Raw genomic sequence first — 21,446 nt, 5'->3', positions numbered from 1 at the left:
AGAAATGAGGAGCAAGTTGATTTCAAAAAAAGTCTGGAAAGACATGAACTAATTATGGGTGAAGTGAACAAAACTAGGAAAACATAATACACAGTAACTGCAAGATTGTGTTATGATCAACTATGAAAGACTTAGGCCTTCTCAGCAATACAATGATCCAAGACAATTCCAATAAACTTGAGATAGACAGTGCCATTGGTATTCAGAGAAAGGAGACTGAATACAGATCGAAATATATTATTTACACCTTTTTGGGTTTTTTTATTTTTCTTTCTTATGGTTTTTCCCTTTTGCTTTCATTTTTCTTTCCCAATATGACTAATATTTAAATATGTTTAAAATAATTGTATTGTAAATAACCAGAGGAAGAAAAAAATTAGAATTCAAACTCTTACAAAAGTAAATATTGAAAACAATATTTATATCAAATTGGAAAAAATAAAATGCTACTAAAAAGTTAAAGAAAAAGAAAAATATGAAAACAAGATGATGATAATGGTAATGATGAAAATAATGATTTTGCTTTAAGTTGCACATAGTGCTTTCTTTCCAACTCTGAGGCAAGTAGTGCAGGTATTCCCATCCCCATTTTACAGATGAGGAAATTAAGTCACATAGATATCAAGCATTTTGAACACAGTTCACATAGCTAGAAAAGACTAGAAATTTGATCCTAGATCCAAATTCAGCTATTTTTCATTAATATTAATTTTTATTAATGGAAATATAACATTTCCACTTCTAAAAATCATTAATCCTACCTGACTAATAAAGAAACTGAGGTTCATAAATCTTAAGTGATATATACATGGGGCATGCAGTGTCAGAAGTACAACAATGCAAGTCAAACCCAGCCATCCTTTCACTTACACTACTTGCCACTCAGTTAAACTTATAAATGATTGTTTTTCCTCTCTGTGTGGCATTCTAAAATATTCTTCAGTCATTTTTCAGTCATGTCCAATTCTTCATGATACGATATATGGTTTTTTGACGAAGAAATTAGAGTGGTTTGCCATTTTCTTCTCTGGTTCATTTTACAGAAGTGGAATCTGAAGCCAAAGAATATTTTATTTCTGTCTTGCCTAGGGTCATATAGCTCCTAGTAAGGATCTGAAACTGGATTCGAACACAGGTTTTCCTTATCCCAGGCCCTGTGCTCTATACACTGTGCTATCTAGCTATCCCTCTGAGGTTATATATATCTATATATAGATATAGATATAGATATATAAATATATGTATGTGTGTATGTATATATATATGTATGTGTATGTGTATATATGTGTGTGTATACACTTATACTATATATATAGATAGATAGATAGATATAGATATAGATATAGATATATTTCACTTTTAAGGAATGGCATCCCAAATTCAGAATTTATTGAAATCAAAAGATCAAGATTCAAGTGCTGACTTTGCCATTTTCTTCCTGTGTAATTGTGAAGAAATTGTGGTTGAGATATCAAGAGAGAGCACAAGTGCTCAAAGATCACAAGTCAAGCAGTTTATTATTCACAGACATGCAAGCATATTGACTCCTTAGCTGTTCACTCCCACTGGAGAGCACAGACAGTGTCAAAGAAAGTATACTGGGAATGCCCAACCTAAAGAGACCCCAATACTATGGGATTCCATCCTTATATGCAATTACTTATATACAATTATTTTGGGACATTCACAGGGGCAAAGTGGGAGGGGTGGCAGAGTGACTTTCAAGTCATTGAATCAGTGAGCAACCCAATTTCAATTTGCCTTAGAAACCACAAATTTTGATTAGGAAAGTCACTATGGGATTCCGTCCTTATATGCAATTGCTATTTTGGGACCAATTCACAGGGGCAAAGTGGGAGAGGTGAGAGACTTTCAAGGAATTCAATCAGTGAACAACCCAATTTCAACCTGCCTTAAAAACCACAAATTTTGATTAGGAAAGTATTTTAAACTAATTATGATCAGGGGAGCATTGCATACATGGATCAGATGAAGTTTGCCAAACTGATTATGATTAAGAGAGCCTGCATAATTTATATAAATGAAGCTGGCTTTAACCAACTTTTGGGTACGTGGGAATTTCAAGTACATAAGTGAATCATTGGAGTAACTTTTGTCACTTATAGACTAGCAATAAACTCACAATACTTTGGGGAAGATTACAATCTCAGAGCCTCAGTTTTCTTAGCTCTGTAGTGGGGATGATACTTATTGTACCCTATATCTCAGCATTGCTTTCAGCAAAGCATTTTGTAAACAATAAAGTATTTCAAAAATGTGGATGTGATAAAGTCCTTCTCTGGAAACTCCCTTCAAGCACTGAAATCACAGGCTTAGTTTAAAAAAAAAAACTTAGATAATGACCTAGAACACTGAGACATTAAAGTATTTGTCCCAGGTCACAAAATTAGTATAGGGCAGAATCAGTATCTGAACTTAGCTCTTCTGGACTCAGTTTGGCTAACAATCCACTATGCAATACTGCCTCTTTTCTATATTCTTGTTAACTTCTTATAAGAAAGAAAGAAAGAAAGAAAGAAAGAAAGAAAGAAAGAAAGAAAGAAAGAAAGAAAGAAAGAAAGAAAGGAAGGAAGGAAGGAAGGAAGGAAGGAAGGAAGGAAGGAAGGAAGGAAGGAAGGAAGGAAGGAAGGAAGGAAGGAAGGAAGGAAGGAAGGAAGGAAGGAAAATCCAAGCAAATACCCTTGACATAAAGTTAGTCAGCAATGTTCCCAGGCCACTGGTGATACAGCCTCTACACTTTCCTGTCACAGCTGGGAGGATGAAAAAGATGAATCCTTGATGACTAAGTACTGAGATTTTGTCAATCCCCCAAATCTTAGGGAAAGGTTACATATTCATTCCTTTCTTCAGAGATTGTTCTATCCCAGGTTATCTATAATCCAAAGTCAATTTTAATCATAAATTTTTTAAACATGGTGGGGGGGAGGAAGAAGGGAAAGGCAATGCTTCCTTTTTCTCCCTCTCCAGTCCCCATACACGGAGAGCATATGAAACACAGTGTACTTCTTTTTCCAGGAGGAAATTTATGCATTAGCAACAAGGATTTCATTTATAAGATGGACGACAAAATCTAGAGAGGCAATATGAATCTATCAAGCTTGGTGATAAAATTTCCCTTGATTTTCTCTCCTGGTTTACTTGTATGTCTTTCCATATCTCCACCTCCCTTTATGTTATTCATGGTCATTTGTTGAAGTAATCATCTGCTACAAGAGGTGCGAATTTGTTTTCTTGTTAGTATTTGGCAAGAAGGTTCCTCTTTCCTGACAAATTAATTACCTGTGAATCCCTCCCAGCAGTCCTGGACATTTTCAGATGAAAGAACAGTGGGCACATGTGCTTATGAGTTAGAGGGAGGAGTGAACATAATAAATGAAGTGATCAAAACACAGAAATCTGACCCAAGGCCAAGGAGAAGAGCCTGTTGGCATGCTGCTTTCGAACAATGTTTTCATCAGCAATAAGTTCCACAGGGCACAATTCCCAGACTGCCAACAGAATGGACTGAATATTTGCCATGGGGAAAAGAGTAAAACCACAGGAACTAGGGAGCTGTTCTAGAGAGACCCTGAGAGCGTGAGAAAAAATCAATCTGAAGGGCTTGCCAACAGAGAGCTGAAGGAGGTGAGAAGAAAAGAAGGGGAAAAAAAGAGAGAAAGGAAATAGGATAGCTGCGTTGCCATGGAGAAACTCCACTGAGCTCAGAATTCATCAGTTTTATGGGATACAATGCTTTGCCTTCTGACTGTGCCAGTGAGAAATGAGGATTTGGTGTTTATCTATTTTCCCTCACTATTTACACTTACAATTGTGATTAGTAAGGTAGTTTATACCTTGTGGTAGTTTATAATTGTTTCCTGATTGTCCTGTGGTCTTGTCATCCACCAAGAGGACTACAAGTGCCTCTATCCAAGAAAAGAAATAGAACTTCTGCTTAATTTTCCTGCCACCATCCTTCTCATTGGGTCTAAAGACATTGACTAAATTAGATAGACAGACTCAAATACATTTGAAAATATAGAAGCTAATACAAAAAACGATTTTTGAATAGTGATTCAAAAACATCATCTTACTTTATTCACACAATAAATCTGAGAGGTAGGCTCAATAATTATGTCCATTTTATAGATGGGGAAACTGAGTCAGCTAATTTCCTAGGCAATCACTGAAATTAAGTGACTTATCTGTAGTCACACTTGGAGTAAGTGTCTTAAGAACAGATTTGAACTCTGATCTTCCGCTGCTCTATTAACTGTATCAGAGAGAGAATAATAATCATGATTTAAAGCAGGGCTTCTTAAACTTTTTACACTCACCATCCCTATCTATCCCTGTTTGTCTCAGTTTCCTCAACCATAAAATGGAAATAATAATAACACCTACCTCCCAGGATTGTTTTGTGGATCAAATGAAAAGTATTTGCAAAGGATTTAGCACAGTGTCTGGAATATAGTAGGTGCTACATAAATGGATATTTCCTTCCTTCCTAGAGTTAGACAATCCAAAGTTGACAATGCAGTACTGACTAAAATGAAGTTACTTGTCTACATTCACATAGCCAGGATGTATCTGAACAGAAACTTGAATGTAAATTTTCCTAAACCTAAAGCTGGTCTTTAATCCACATTGTAAAGATGCTTCTCTATATCTATAGGGAGAGTTTACTAATTTTTTTATATTTTAAATTAAACTGAACAGAGCTAAGAAAGTAGTATATATAATAACTATTAAAAAGTGGATGCTGCAAAATTACAAAATATAAGCATGGTTCTAAAGAAGAGATATGAGAAGATACTCCTGCCTCATACTTTATAGAGGTGAGAAGCTTACATTATATATATTTTCAGATTTTTTTCATGCACTGATCAGTTTTGTTATTTTTTCCTTTTTTGTCTTTAAAACTTTTGTTATATTAGATGTCTCTCTGAAAGGGGACAGAGAAAGAATGCTAAGAAAACTGATAAAAATTTATTTTAAAAGCTAATATGAATGAATCTGTCTTTTTCCATGGACCTCAGTTTTTTCTAATTTTATCCTTAATATGGGAAGAATCATCTCTTAAAGAAATCCTCATGTTTTATGACAAGATATTTTCTCCTCTTCTTGTCTTTAGAAAGAAAGCTTATTGTTTGAACTGATTTAAGTAATCATTAAAGTCTATAACATAAGATTCAAAAGAAAACAAAATATAATTGAATTCTTCACATAGAATCACAGAAGATCAGAACAGAACAGGCTCTTTGGATATCATCTATTCTAGACTAATCCCTTTTTTAAAATGAATGAATGAATCGATGAACAAATAAATGAATCATTGAACAAATAGGTAGATTGATAAATAAGTAAACATATTATGGAATATTATTGCTCTGTAAGGAATGACCAGCAGGATGAATACAGAGAGGCTTGGAGAGACCTACATGGACTGATGCTAAGTGAGATGAGCAGAACCAGGAGATCATTATACACTTCGACAACGATATTGTATGAGGATGTATTCTGATGGAAGTGGATTTCTCTGACAAAGAGACTTAACTGAGTTTCATTGGATAAATGATGGACAGAAACAGCTACACCCAAAGAAGGAATACTGGGAAATGAATGTGAACTATTTGATTTTTGATTTTCTTCCTGAGTTATTTTTACCTTCTGAATCCAATTCTCCCTGTGCAGCGGGAGAACTGTTCGGTTCTGCAAATATGTATTGTATCTAGGATATACTGCAACATATTTAACATATATAGGACTGCTTGCCATCTTGGGGGGGGGGGAGGAGGGAGGGAGGGGAAAAAACGAAACATAAGTGATTGCAAGGGATAATGCTGTGTAAAAATTATCCTGGCATGGATTCTGTCAATACAAAGTTATTATTAAATAAAATTAAATAAAAAAAAAAGATAAATAAGTAAACATATGAGGCAGCAGAGTCCCAAAATAGTAAAGTGAATCATTAAAGGTTACACTGCTAGGACATGATGAAGCTAGGACTCAAGTTTTGACTCAAGAAGCCTAGTGGCCAATTGGAGGGAGAATGAGAGGAAAATACTTGTCCAGATATATATTAGACTAGATGAACTAAGATTCCTTCCAATTCTTGTGTTCAATTAAAGATTAAATATGATCTTAAAACAGAAATTTTAATTTTAATACTCTTAGAAGTTCAATAAGATCTCACCAAAATTGAGATTTCATATGACTTGCTACTCAATTCCCTAATGAAAGAGTATTGTGGACATGTAAAGTTAATGATTTGCTTAACACATATACTATAGTAAGCTGGTAAGAGGTCTTGTTCATAAGCCCAGGTCCCTTGACTCCCAGAACACACTGCAAATAGAATGACTGAAAAAGATGCCACAAAATTGTGGCTAATACATCCCTTACTCTAATGTCCCTTCTCAACAATGACTGATTCAGAAATATCCGTTTGGTTCTAGTGCTAGTGAGTGCCTGAAGAGAAGTACCAACAACAAAAGAAGTTCTTGGTTTTACCTATTTGCATCTTCACTTTTGATTTTCTGAGCTATCAGGAAGGACACGTATGGCCCTAGTCATTGAAAACCCAAAGTCTTAGAACTGTAGAAAGTCAAAGCTGGAAGGCACCTACAAGGGCATCTCATCCAACTCCTTCATTTTATAAATAAGAAAACTGGAGCATAGAAAGGAAACATGATTTTTCCAAAGTCATAAAACAATGTCAATTCAAAGTTCAGAATAGAATCTAAGTCTTGACTCAAAATGTCATCCTCTTTCCTCCACAGAAAGCTGCCAAAATTTTAATTCTAATCACAGTGGCCCCATGTTCCTACATCTTAGTGTGGAAGGGGAAATAATTAATATCCATTAAGGGGAGTCAAAGGTCACAACAGTGTTAATCTCCTATCCAAGAGGCCCACCAGCCTCCAGGCAGTAGGTTTTAATTGGGTTTTCTATTAAGGCAGTTTTCTCCTCTGTGATTTATTATAAAGAAATGAAACAATTAAGCTTCATTTGGAAACACTAATGAATTATTGAGCATGGGCCAAGTAAAAAAGAAAATATGACCTGCATTAGCCTCTATTTGGAGAAATCAGGAAAGAAAGCATGAATTTTGAAGAAACAAGCTAATAGAGATGTGTCTGGGGAGATTCTGAAGAGAGAAAAGAGAAGAAACCAACTAAGAGAAGCTTAAGAAATGGAGTATTATAATAGCCTCTAATTCTCAGTTCCTCATATTTTTACTGGCTGTCCTCCTTGCCTGAAAGGTTCTCCCTCTTTACTTCTGCCTATTTTCTTTAAGTCCCAGTTGAAATCTAATTTACAGGAAATCTTTCTCAGCCTCTCTTAATTCCAGTTCCTTTTCTCTGTTATTTCCTATTTATACTCTATACAGTTTGTTAGAATATATAAGTTTGCTTACACATTATATATTAACTCCTCCAAAGATTAGGAGTCCCTTGAGGGCAGCAATTGTCATTTGCCACTTTTTATATCCCCAGCACTTAGCACCTGGAATTATGGGTTCTTAATATTTATTGAATTATTGATTCACCCTCTTTACCCCTAGTCTAGAGATAGTGTCTAATTCAAATAAGCAAGGCCCCATACAACAGAGTTATGACTAGCATTTCTTGACCTGCACCCTCAGGCAGGGACTCATTAACAACCAAGTAGAATTCTGTCTCCATACCCTGTCATTGCTAAGGACTGAAAGATGAGCAGCCTTTGCTTTCCTTAGTTCTAGTATTCATTTTTCTATAAAGAATTAGTCTCTAAATGGAAATCCCTGCTAGTTATACTAAACCAAAAGACTGGTTCATAATTTTATTGCAATCTGTTTAATAGGTCCATTTATTCTTTCTGTATGTCTGTCTTTATGGCCTTTAGGACTGAAAGAGATAAATACTACCCTAAAATAGTATATGTATGTGCGTGGTTTTTGTGTGTGTATGTGTGTGGCACAATTTGATTGGAAGCCAAAGAATATTTTATTTATGCCTTAGTTGATATAATAGTATCAATTGTTACTTTATATACAATAGTATGTTATTATAATACTATATACAATAGCAACCGTTATTTAACTAAAGAAATATCCATTCAACTTGTATATACAATACTATAGCATAGCAAACATCAGGTTCTTTTCTTCAGAGAAAAATGTCCTGGGATTTTAAAAATAAATATATATTTGTTAGATAAATAACCTCTCCTTTTGGCCTTTTGTCTCACATAGCAACATTCTTTCGATGCAGTCCAGTTAGAGAAGGAAACTGGCAATCAGTATAATATGGTTCCAAAATCTCCCACTTTTTAAAATCACTGGAGCAGAACCCACAAAAGGGCTGGCCTGGAACTGAAAGCACTAACTTAGTTCTGAAACTCACTACCTCTTATCTGGACTATCAATTGCTTTCTAACTGGTCTCTCTCTCAAACATCTCCCCTTTCCATCGAATGGGGATTTTCCTAATGCATAAATCCTCTGCTTAATTACCCTACTCAATAAAGCCCAGTGGCTTCTTCTCACCTCTAATATCAAATAGTATCTTTTCATATCTAGTATGCATTTAAAGCTATTCAAAAGTTTTGTTCAACCCTCTTCACACATCCAATCCCAGCTGCTGGTGTATCCTCCTCCAATGTGTATATCTGATTTGTAGATGTGTTATATATAATTCTATATGCAAGTTATCTCCTCCATTTGAATATAAGTGACTTAAAAGCATTTACATGTTTTTGTCTTTGTATCTCCAATATTTAACAGAGCACGATATATAATATTATATATATATATATATTATATAGCAGACATATAATAAATATTTGTTGATTGTTACGGGTTGGTTGGTTGATTGGTTGGTTCCTCCTGGATAATGTCTCTACTCCAAAGAAAATCTAGCTCAATATAATTTTGCAACTGAAATGAACAGGATGTTCCCAGGACACATTGCATCTTCATCCTTACCCTCATCTTTATGATTTGCATAGATGCATTCCTCCAAACAGAGGTACAGATTTATTAGTGAAATACTATTCCTATTTTTTACTATTCTGTAAAGATGGGTGAATTGATTCATCCAAGGACACAGTTAGGAAAAGGTGGACATAGATTTCTTCTTTTTTAAAATCCACTTCATGGTGCTTATTCTAAAGTAAACTAAAAACACTTTCATGATAATAATTATAATAATTCATGATAATAATTATACCTCATCTTTACATAAGGTTTTCCAAAGTTCCTGTGTACTCTGGGAGGCTGTTTATGATCTTACATAATCATGGCTTATATTTGTATAGGGCATTAACATAATTAATACATGGTACCTTAGGAACTTTTGGCCTAAGCCCTCTTATTTTTCAAATGAAAATGAGCAAAGTAGAGCCAAAAAACTGCCCAAAGAATTAAGTGTCAGAATTAGGATTTGAAGGCAGATCCTCTGATAGCAGATCTAGTATTCTTTCCATTACAGAAGTAAAATTAGAAATTAGAAGTAAAATCATGATAAACCTGTGAGTATGGATTAAAAAGCACCAGGGATTATTAGTAGTTATTATATGGTAGTAAGAGCAATGACTTTGATATCAGAGAATTTGGGTGATAATGTACCTCTAAGCCTCAAATTCCCCATATGTAAAAAAGGAGGACTTGAACTAGATTGTAATCATAGCTCATATTTACAAAAAAAAGATTTAGGTCACACAAAGTACAGATTTTCTTATCATAGCTCTGTGAGTTAGGAGAGATGCTTTAATATTTGCCTTTTTATAGATAAGGCAATTCTGCATGATTCTCTGGAGCACTTCACCTCCACTGCTTCAGCCTTCCTTCAAACCTATTTCAGCCCATGAGTCCTTGGACCACCTTTCCACACATAGGTCCCTTCTCTCCCCACAATCATCAGTTTTCAACTTCCTTTTATGTGTTATCTTCCTTCATTAAAATGAAAGCCCCCTTGAAGGCAGGGTTTTCCTTTATTTTTTGTTTGTTTGGGGTTGGGTTTGGGGGTTTTTTGGTATTTCTCATTTATTTGTGGCAGCTAGGTGGTACAGTAGATAGAATGGTGGGCTTGGAATGAGGAAGACTCATCTTACTGAGTTCAAATCTGACTTCAGACATTTACTAGCTATATGACTCTGAACAAGTCACCCTAACCTTGTTTACTTCAGTTCCTCATCAGTGAAATGAGCTGGAGGAAATGGAAAACTGTTCTAGTAGCTTTGCCAAGAAAATCTCAAATGGGGTTACAAAGAGTCAGACGGGACTGAAAAATGACTGAACAATTTATTTATATTTATTTATATTTCTGTACTGCTTAACACACTGGCTGACACATAGCAAGTGCTGGATAAATGTTTAATCTGTCCCAAAATCACATAGCTAGTTAATTGCATAGCCCATACTAGAACTCTTCTGATGTATTTTATGTTATAATGTCATCCTTCTTAAAGATGATGAAGAACAAAACAAAGGGATTTTTTTTGGATTATATTTAAGAAACATTCAAAGAAATTGTGACTATTTTGAGTATCAGTATCTTATAACTTAGATTCACCAGTTTTTCCAAACCATAGACAAAATATCTAGTGTATATAATTTCCATGATCCATTTTCACTCTTTTTCTAAGGAAGTGCATAGCAGAGAGAAGGAAAGTTCTGAGAAAATTGAACTTTTTCAGGGGACCATTGAAAAACAGTCAATAGAAGGGAAATTTCAAGAAGAAAATCAACTAGGACAGACCTTGAAAGTCTTAGAAGAATGGAACTAAAAAAAAAAAAAAGAATGGAACTGTCAGAGAAGGACACATTCCATCTGTTCTACTGCCTCTTGAATTTAATCTTGCACAATAAATTTAGACACAGAAAAATTACTTCACAACTATTAAGAGCTTCAGAGACATGTCTGTCATGAGGAAGAAGAGCCTCTTCTAAGATGTATTAGAGGGAAGACATCACCAAAAACATGAAATCAATAGTTTATAAAAAATTGTGAGGGCCCACACAGCTGAGCACAAAAAAAATCTGATTCCATCAAGTGTAATTGGTGGCTCTCTAATCCTATCATAATCATTCAACTGAACCATTAGTATTTGTTGAACACCTATGTACTCACTTATGTGATTGCATTGCAAATTCCACTAGATACAAAAAAGTAAGCCCTTTAAGGGAAGGAATTCTGCTGTTTCATAGTAGTCAACACTGAGATATCATAAGCACTTAAGAAAGCAGAAGACTTTGAGTGGAAAAGAATCTTTCAGATCATCTAAGCCAACCTTGAGCTTTAAAAATGAGAAAATCAAGCCTCTTTAAGACAAAATTATTTCCTTAAATCCCACAAGGTATATATAATATAATATATAGGTTTTGAATTCATATCTTTCAAGTCCAGATTAATTCCTCTTCACACCATGCAGATTTGCCCAAGATAACAGAGCACCATAACTGAAACTTGAACTCAGATCTCTGATTCCAATTCTAATGCTTTTTCTTCACTGAATCATATGGAATGGGGACTATTAGGAATCTGTCAAATTGCTGCAGAGTCTGTGAATGTTTATAGATGGAACAAATACCTCAAACATATATCTTTTTTTCAAATATGTGGACAACCTAATTGTATTAATATAACCATTTTAGAGTATGATCAATAATAGTTTTTGATCATCATATATTTTATCAACATATATGTATATATGTATAACTTGACTATTATTGTTTTAGGAAGCCACAAAAATCTTTTAAAATGAAAAAATATGAAAAAGGGATTTTTATCTTCAGAAAGGTTAGGAGCTATTGTATAATTTCCTACTTTGATACCACCTATCACATGGAAAGTACACAGGAAAACTTTCCTTGAAATCAGTCTTAGCAAATTATAGTTGAAATCTATGACTTAACTATTGTGACAAGAAAAATATACAAGGCAGCAATCTGAAAACAATGAATCAACATAACAGAACAATTAGAAAGATACTAACTTGCATATAATTTACTATAAGAACAATTGAAGTTCAGAGAAGATTAAAAATGGATGAATGAATGGAAAAGCATTTATTAAGTGCTTACTTTGTGTGAGGCATTATGTTAAATTATGGTGCTATAAATACAAAAGTGAAATAATCTCTGATCTAAAAAAGTTTATATTCTAATAGAAGAAGACAACATATAAAAGTGATGAGTTATAGGAATGTTAAGTTCTTAGGGCAGTAAACTAGCAAATCCTTTCCAAGAAAAAAGTAAAATAGAATTGATCTGATTATTGACTCTGCAGTCATAGGTGAGAAGGTACAGGCAAAGCTTATATCCACTGACTAGGCAGGTAGGCTGATGCCAAGGTGGGGTAACTTAATGGGTTGTAAAATATCATCTAGTCTGGTTTATACACTCTCAATCATAAGTCAAGATATCCTAGTGCACAGTAATTGTTCCAAAATTTAGTGGATCACATAATCAATCATAAATTTCGATCTATATAGCACTTCTTCCAGGTTCACTTCTCCAACTCAAACTGGAGAAACTAAATATTATTTCCCTCAATTTTCTTTAGTATCACTAATGAGAATTGTTGGTGAGCCCCCACTAGTATGCTTTCTAATAATTATCAGCCAGACTTAAATATCTTTTAGAAAGGATATTTAACTAAGCAAAGACAGTTGTCAAAAAAACAGTTTCCCTAAACTGAGGTGTGTACTTTCATTTCACATACATAAGATTACTGGGGATAGTAGGATCAAACTTATCAAATAGTAGCACATGCGTAAAGAATCAAATAGCAGTGGGGTTAACTCACAGTTTCTAGTTACACTGAGTCTTATTTTCTCTTTATGGAGAAGATGTAGTTTTCTGCTTGGTTCCTAGGCTTGGTCCCTTTATATAGTCAAAGCCTTTACTATTATTCATAGTGAGAGGTCATGTTCTAGATGTCATGTCTCTCAGCTTTTAGTATAGATACTATCATCATCTATTGCTGGTTAAGGAAAACTCCTACCAATGCCAAAGAGAATTATAAATAATCTAACTCTTCAAAGTTCAAAAGCTGAGCAAAAAAATTATCAGTTTGGGATTGGAAAAATGTGAGGAATAATAGTAATTATTATTCATTTTATCACATGTATTATTAATAATACTATCAACTAACATTTATATAGTATTAACAAAGTATTTTATCCTCACCATAATCTGGTGAGGTAGAAAATAGTAGAAAGCATCTTGATCTTCATTAAATCAACAGAGATTTGCTTTTGAATTCTATGTTTGACAGAACTTCTATGATCCTGGTCACTTAACTCACCTGAGTCTCACATTCCTTATCTGTGGGAAAGGGAATAATGTTATTTGTACATACTTCATAGAGCTGTTCTTAGTAAAACCTTAGTGAAACAAACTATACATACTATACATTGAAATTATTTTATATATAAAATATCTTCTTACTAGAATTTAAGCTTTATCTAAATAGGCACAATATTATTTTCCTCTTATTTTAGCATGGAATTCTGCAATCAATAAATGAGTAAGTCAATAAATATATATTCATGCTTACTATGCACCAGGCACCATGGTATTAACTTGGGATACAAAGAACACCAAAAGACAATACCCTGTCTCAAGGAGCTCAGGGAGCTCACAAGGGGAAATAATATGCAAACAATTATTTACAAACAAACTAAACAAAAGATAAATAGGAGATGGTTTACAGAAGGAAAGCACTAAAATTTAAAGCGGATCTGGACATAATAGAGAAACAATAAATGCTGGCAGAATTAAATCTTCAATTAAAATAGTGGGAAGGGATCAGAGTGAGAAAGAAGGAGGAGGGTTTTTAATGACAATACAAAGGCTATTTTTTTAATTCCCTCACTAAAATGGTACTTAAACTGTGCTACCATCCATTTGAAAAACCATTAAGGAGATTAATTTACAAAGATGATTTTTAAAATACAGACTCAGACCAAAGGTTTAGTTGGCCAACATTTCTCTTCCCTGCTGTGATAACCTAACTAGTAAGTGAGCATCATTTCAAATGTCCTTTTAGAGAAATAGGTACAACTGGTGATCTTGCCAGCGGAATGTATTCTAATTGGTATCTTGCTGTTTTGTCATTGAGCCTTGAAGAACTGACATCATGCCCCCTGATTATTGTAAAGAATAAAAATGATGCTGTGAATAATTGTCAGGTTTTTATATTCCAATAGCATCAATTGATCGAGATTCAACTAGAACAAAATATCGTTCTTTCAGTTTGGAGTGGCCTCCTCCAGCAATTTCACCAGAGAGAAAAAATAGGGTGAAATTCATCCTGAGGGGAAAGAAAAGAAATAGGATTCCTGTTATCACTTTATTTTCACACCTATGACTATTCCCAACTGCATTGTTAATAGAAAAGCACCAATCCCATGAAAGGTCAACCTGACAAGTCTACACTGCAGCCCAATAATCCTGTGTAAACTAAGACTCAAAAGGTTGTAACATATGCACATACCTTGTTTGTATCCTTGATCAAACATAGATTTTTGGAAAAGAGTAATGGTGCAGAAAATTTTAGATCAATCAATCAATTAATCAATAAACATTTAATAATCATTTACTATATGTTAGACATTGTGCCAAGCCATGGGAATACCAAAAAAAAAAAAAAAAAAAAAAGAACAAAAAATAAAAAAGCAAGTCACTGCCCTCAAGGACTTTACATCCCAATTGGAAAGACTACATGTACAAATTGGAATCTACAAGAGAAAACAATGTAAATAGACAATAACCTAAAAGGAGATAGCATTCACAGCTGAAAGAAAAAGGAAAGGCTGTCTAGAATGGGAGGCATTGAGTTTCAAAGAAAAGTAGGAATTTTAAGAATCAAGTTGGGAAAAGAATATACCAGCCATTGAGGAAGCCAGCATAAAAGCATGGAGGTGGAAGGTAGAATATCATGTGCAAGAATTAGTAATCATACTACTCCCACATAGGGTATGTAGAGAGGGCTAAAATGCAAGAAAATTAAAGAGGCAAAAAGGGGCCAAATTATGAGGAGTTTTAAATGACAAACAAGTAACTTTATATTGAATATGAGAAATGGAAAGTCATTGGATTTTAATAAGTAGTTTAGAAATACAATCAGACCTGTGCTTAAGAAAAATCAATTCATCAACATAAAAGACAAATTGGGTGCCCTCACCAGTTGTCATGATTTATGTCTTACCACTGAACTTAGATGATTCTGGAGGAGAAAGTGAGGCTAATGATTTTGCACGGTGCAGCCTCACTTAAATCCAGTTCATTTGCAAGTCAAGAGAACACTTTCTTGATATCATTGGTCCTCTTCAAGAAAGAAGTAAAATCAATAATCTGTGAGTTATAGTAGTAGCTACTCCCTAAGAACCCAACCAATCATTTACGGTTAGGAAATTCTACTATTTCTTTATCTTCCTTCTCCTCCTCTTCCTCCTCCTCCTCTCATTGCTTACATGTGGGTATTCTGTCCAAAAGAATATAAATTTTTATAACTTATACTTCTCAGGTTTTTTGGGGTGTGAAGACTAGATCTTTTTTTTTCCTTTTTTTCTTCTCTACTTATTCAATCATTGTATTTGGGGTTTTTTTTCCAAAAACAAAAACTGGGACAATTAATTAATATTAGTCTCATATAATTTTCACTTAAGATTTTTTGAAATATAGGGAAATAAATATTTAAAAGAATTTATCATGAATGTGAATGGAATGAACTCATCCAAAAAATGGAGAAGGATATATCAGAATAGATAAGAAAGCAGAATCAAAGAATAAACTGCTTACAATAAATCTTGAAATGTAAAAAAATATAAAATATTAAAGTAAGAGACTAGAGAGAATTATACTTACTGCATTAAAATACAAAATAACAGTAAATATAATATGATTAAAATAGATTAATATTTCATACATATGTACCAAATATCACATCAACTAAATACTTTGAAGAAATATTAATTAAATAACAGGGAGAAATAGAGAGCAAACTATTGTAAAGGACCTGAACTCTGAAAAGGTGTACTTGAATCTAGATCAGCATGGTGCTTATAATTAAGTACCAATTCAATGTGAGATAATTGTTCTCTATGGTGATGACTCTATACTAATATATAACATTTCATAAATAAATTCAAAATATCAGAAATATTCATCATATTCTTTACTAATTATAATGTAATTATGATTATAATCAATAAACAGTAATTAAAGAAAGAATTCCAATTTAAAGGATGAATGAGTAATTTAATACTATTCAATCAAATCATAAAAATAAAGGATGATTTCATCAAGGAAAATGACAATACAGAAATTTTTGCAAACAAATCAATCCTTAGAAAAAAAGTAAATATCACTAAACATTTACATGATGTATATATAGAAAGAATTTTTGCAGCTATGAAAACAAGCAAAAAAGACTCAATATAAATTAGAAATTTTGAAAATCAAAGAAAATATGAGCAAAATTTAAACCAAAGAAACTATTAAGTTGATAAAAACTAGGAGCAGATTTGTTCCTTTCACTAATTTCATAAAAATAGAGGAAAGCTATCAAAATAGGGAACTGTTATCATGCCACAAAGCTTTAAAAAGAATTTCAAACAAATATAGAGAAAATGAAAGAAATTATTAAAAATAAAAATTATCTTACTCAGCAGGCAGCTAAGTAGTACAGTGCCAGGCCAACAATGATGAAGATAGAGCAAATCTGATCTCAGATATTTAATAGCTGTGTGACTTTGGACAAGTTCTTAAGCCCTATTTGCTTCAATTCTTCATCTATAAAAAATGAGCTGGAAAAGGAAATGGCAAACTTCCTTAATATTCTTGCCAAGAAAACCCCAAATGGGGTCATGAAGTGTAATATGCAACTGAACAAAAATTTTTTGTTCAATCATATGCTTATTGTATTAATAACAAAGGAAATTACTTTCATATTTATAGAAATATCTAAAATTCAGATTTCTAAAACAAGAAATGGATTATTTAAATAACCCAATCTCAGAAGAAGAAAAAAGTGCTAAGTGAAATGAGCAGAACCAGATCATTATATACCTCAACAACGATACTGTATGAAGATGTATTCTGATGGAAGTGGATTTCTTCAATAAAGAGACCTAACTCAGTTTCAGTTTATCAAGGATGGACAGAAGCAGCAATACCCAAAAAAAAGAACACTGGGAAATGAATGTAAACTGTTTGCATTTTGGTTTTTCTTCCCCGGTTATTTTTACCTTCTGAATCCAATTCTTCCTCTGCAACAAGAGAACTTCGGTTCTGCACACATATTGTATCTAGGATATATGGTGACATATTCAACATGTATAGGACTTCTTGCCATCTGAGGGAGGGGTGAAGGGAGGGAGGGGAAAAGTCAGAACAGAATGAGTGCAAGGGATAATGTTGTAAAAAAATTACCCAGGCATGGGTTCTGTCAATAAAAAGTAGAAGGAGAAGAAGAAGAAGGAGAAGAAGAAGAGAAGAAGAAGAAGAAGAAGAAGAAGAAGAAGAAGAAGAAGAAGAAGAAGAAGGAGGAGGAGGAGGAGGAGGAGGAGGAGGAGGAGGAGGAGGAGAGGAGGAGGAGAGGAGGAGGAGGAGGAGGAGGAGAGGAGGAGGAGGAGGAGGAGAAGGAGGAGGAGAGGAGGAGGAGGAGGAGAGGAGGAGGAGAAGGAGAAGAAGAAGAAGAAGAAGAAGAAGAAGAAGAAGAAGAAGAAGAAGAAGAAGAAGGAGAAGAAGAAGAAGAAGAAGAAGAAGAAGAAGAAGAAAGAAGAAGAAGAGAAGAAGAAGAGAAGAAGAAGAAGAAGAAGAAGAAGAAAGTTGAAGAATCTGCAAAAGAATTTCCAAAGAGGGGGAAAACAAAAGTAGGTGGATTTACAAATTAATTATATTAAATACTAAAAAAAAAAAAAAAAAAAAAAAAAAAAAAGCAATTGAATTATTAAGTAAAATGCTTGAAAAAAAATCAGGGAAAGGATCCTGACAAATTCTAAGGAATAAATATGACCAGATACTTAAATAGGATATCTTCTTATGCCAGGGCAAAATAAATCAGATATAGAAAAGTTCAGGCCAACGTCTTTAATAAATATTGATGAAAAAAGAGTGAAAAATACTAGCAAAATGACTACCACCAAAATTTAGAAGGTATACACTGTGACCAGATTACATTTAAATTAGATTTATATGGTTGATTCAATATTATGAAAATTATAATCATAAGGGATAATATTAACAGAAAATGGAAACTGCTAAGGGTTAGAATCACAAGATAAAATGGAAAATTCTTCTAACATCAAATTGAAAAGCTTCTGTATAAACAAAATTAATCCAATGAGGATTAAAATGGAATCAATTAACTTGAAAAAATACTTGTAGGGAATTATTTTAATAAACATCTGATACCTATGATGTATTCGGAATTTATTTTAAAACACTATATAAGAATGAGCTTTTCTTGATAGATGAATAGTCAAAAGATGCCCACAGGCAATTCTCAAAAGAAAAAAGGCAAGCTATCAAAAACCATATAAAATGATCCAAATTCCTAATAAGGAGAGAAACGTACATTACAAGAACTCTAAGCTTCCTTCTTATACTCCTTAGATTGGCAAAGATGACAAAAAAAACATTTAAAACTATCATTGTGAGGTGGGCTGGGCTGTTAGAGGAAAGGCATATTACTGTTCTAGTGATGGAGTGGTGAATTATTAATTCAATCATTCTAGAAAGCAAATAGGAACTATCCCCTAAAGGTCACAGCACTGTTAGAACCTTTTGCCCAGCAATACCACTACCAGTTGTATATCCCAAAGATATCAAAGAAAGAGCAAAAAAATTCATATTACAAAAATGTCCATAACTTTATTTTCATAGCTGAAAAGAATTAGAAACAAAGTAGGCAGCATTAATTAGAGAATGGATGAAGAAATTATAGTATGAATACAGTAGAATGTTATGTTGCTTTAAAAAAAAATTAAAATGATAAGATTCAGAGAAACTTGGAAAGGCTCATGAGAACTAAGTGAGAAAATAAATCAGAACAATTTTTATATCACCTATTATACTGTATAGGAAAATAACTGTGAGAAGCTTAAGAACTATGATCAATGCAATGACCCACCCCTATGCTAAATGATTAACAATTTGAACAATGATTCATGCTTCCCACCTCTGAGCAGAGATATTATGGACCAGAGGTGCAGAATGAGACCCTCATGGCCAATGGGTGTATTTCTTTTGATTGATAGTGCTTATCTGTTATAATGGAAAAGTTTTTATTTCTTTGGGAGCAGATATTTGGGGAGAAGTTGAGGTCATTAATAATAAGATAAATGAAAGAAAATAAGAAAACAGGATCAAAGGGGATCAAAACAAGCAGAGCAGTGTTGAAAATATTGTATTAAAGTAACAAAAACTTTTGAAAAAGATTTATTTAAAAAGCACTTATAGTATTGTATACATTCCTTTTTATTTCTTCCTCTTTGTATATATACACATTTATGCCTGTTAATGTTTGTCAAAATTAGTACAAAAATTAAATATTTTTTTAAAGAGTGAAAGGTTAATCTGTACCTTTTAGATTTAGCCATAATAATACCTGACTACAAAAAGGGGTGGTGGGGAAGAATCCATTACTACCTTGAAAAAAGTTCACTCTTCTTGATGTAGGACAAAGTCTTCAAATTTCAGAACGACAGGGATCATAACCATGGACATTGCCTGGGAGCATCAAACTGCAGAGCTGAAACAAGACAAAAAAAAAAAATGAAAGCAAGTAGCATAAAAAATTTCTGATATCATCTACCTGCCAAAACAACACTGAGCAACAATCACTTGCCTAGAAGAGCAATATGTAATAGAAAGAACAATGCCTAGCAGTAATTATAAAACTTGTAGAAAAATTGTGGTGATCACAAAGCATTATAGACTCAGAAACAGTAACACAATGGTATTATCTGTAATCATAAGTATCCTTGTAGTAGCAGAGATATAATTTGCTCATTCATATATGTGCCCTGACCAAAAGTGTTCCCTAACTTCAAGATCCTCCAAGCACATTCACTCTGGCCACATGAATGTGTGTACTCTCAATCTGACATAAGGGAAGGACCTTAGCTTAAAAAGTCAGGCCATCAGCAGTCATCCTGACCTATGTCTTACCACTGGACTCCAATATCTCTGGAAGAGTAAAACTAATGACTTTGCAAATCTCTGCGTCACTTAAATTCAATTCAAATCAAGACATTGTTATTGGTCACCCTTCAGGAATGAAGGATGAATGAATGAAATTCCTAGGAACATAACCACTAGTTAGTTGCATGCTGTTCCCATTGTTGGTATGTGGATCAATTAGAAAGTTTGTTCCAATAAACCCTTCAATGATACTTTTTTTGCCATTTTACCTATTTCATTAGGTGCCTTTCCTTTTGACTAATTGTATTCTGACTGTCTAGTAAAAGTAAATACATTTGTGGAAGCTATATTTTTGTCATTTTTAAAATATGTGGACCCATATTATATCTTCACTGGGGAAATTTACCTAGGATACAGAAAGAAGAAAATGCCCCCAGATATTATGCATGATAAGCCAATATAGCTAGATATAACATTTTAGGGGACCCAAAGGAATCAAATTATTTCCCTAATAATTTCCTACTTTACTTTCAGGATAAAAGTCCATTCCTCCATCTCCATAAACTATCAATAGCACTCAAGTCCCTCATTCATTATCACTAGTGTCACAAACCCTCCCTTACAACCTTCTATTGTAGTTGATTAGAAATAGCCTTGTGAGAGATGAAAAATTCTATCTTCTTTGACCCTTCAATGTAGAATCAAACAAATTAAATACTACAAATTTGGGCAACCTTTAAAAAGAACAAATTATGATTAAATAAAGAGTGTGATTAGTAGAGGGAAACCATGGTTAATGTCATGTTTCCCATGATTTTTTAAATCTGACTAGAAATTTCACAATCATGACCATGTGTTCATGTGTTACCTGGTCATTTGAACAGCTGATGGCAAGGCTCAGCTTTCTGAAACCAGCAACAACTACAAAATGAAGAAGCTCTTTGGTACATATTTCTTCACAAGGTCCTCCAAATCTAACAAATATGGAAATAAAACAAACCACAGAAAAAAGGCTCCAATCAATTTCTAATCAAATAATCATTTTCAGTTCTAAAAATGTTTCAATTACTCTCCAAAGTCATTAAGTCTACAATTATATTTGATAAAGAATTCACTTTTGTAAAACAATATATAATAAGGCATTCTCAGAATGTTTTTATTTACTTATTTTCATATATATTTTAACAATCATTGTTTTTAATTTTAGTTTCAAATTCTTTCTCTTTCCTTCCCAGTTCTTACCCCAAAATCTTGGATCTTTGAATTTATCAAAGTTTCTTTTTTAATATAAATGATTGTTGCATTTTGTC

General features: G+C 33.4%; 1 long non-coding RNA gene across 1 annotated transcript in view; it reads right to left on the bottom strand.

Annotated features, from left to right (window-relative positions):
- LOC127544116 (uncharacterized) overlaps positions 1-21,106 on the bottom strand; it is a 276,661-nt gene extending 255,555 nt beyond the window's left edge. Inside the window, exons 1-2 of the long non-coding RNA XR_007949371.1 lie at positions 21,005-21,106; positions 19,642-19,744 (exon numbers count right to left, since the gene is read on the bottom strand). This is a non-coding gene — a long non-coding RNA (uncharacterized LOC127544116). The remainder of the gene's footprint in view (positions 1-19,641; positions 19,745-21,004) is intronic.
- Positions 21,107-21,446: the final 340 nt, after the last annotated feature.

Source organism: Antechinus flavipes, chromosome 1 (genome assembly GCF_016432865.1).
Source record: "Antechinus flavipes isolate AdamAnt ecotype Samford, QLD, Australia chromosome 1, AdamAnt_v2, whole genome shotgun sequence".
Classification (NCBI taxonomy): domain Eukaryota; kingdom Metazoa; phylum Chordata; class Mammalia; order Dasyuromorphia; family Dasyuridae; genus Antechinus; species Antechinus flavipes.
Note: the sequence above shows the minus strand (reverse complement) of the source record. Positions and strands in the feature narration are given on the sequence as shown.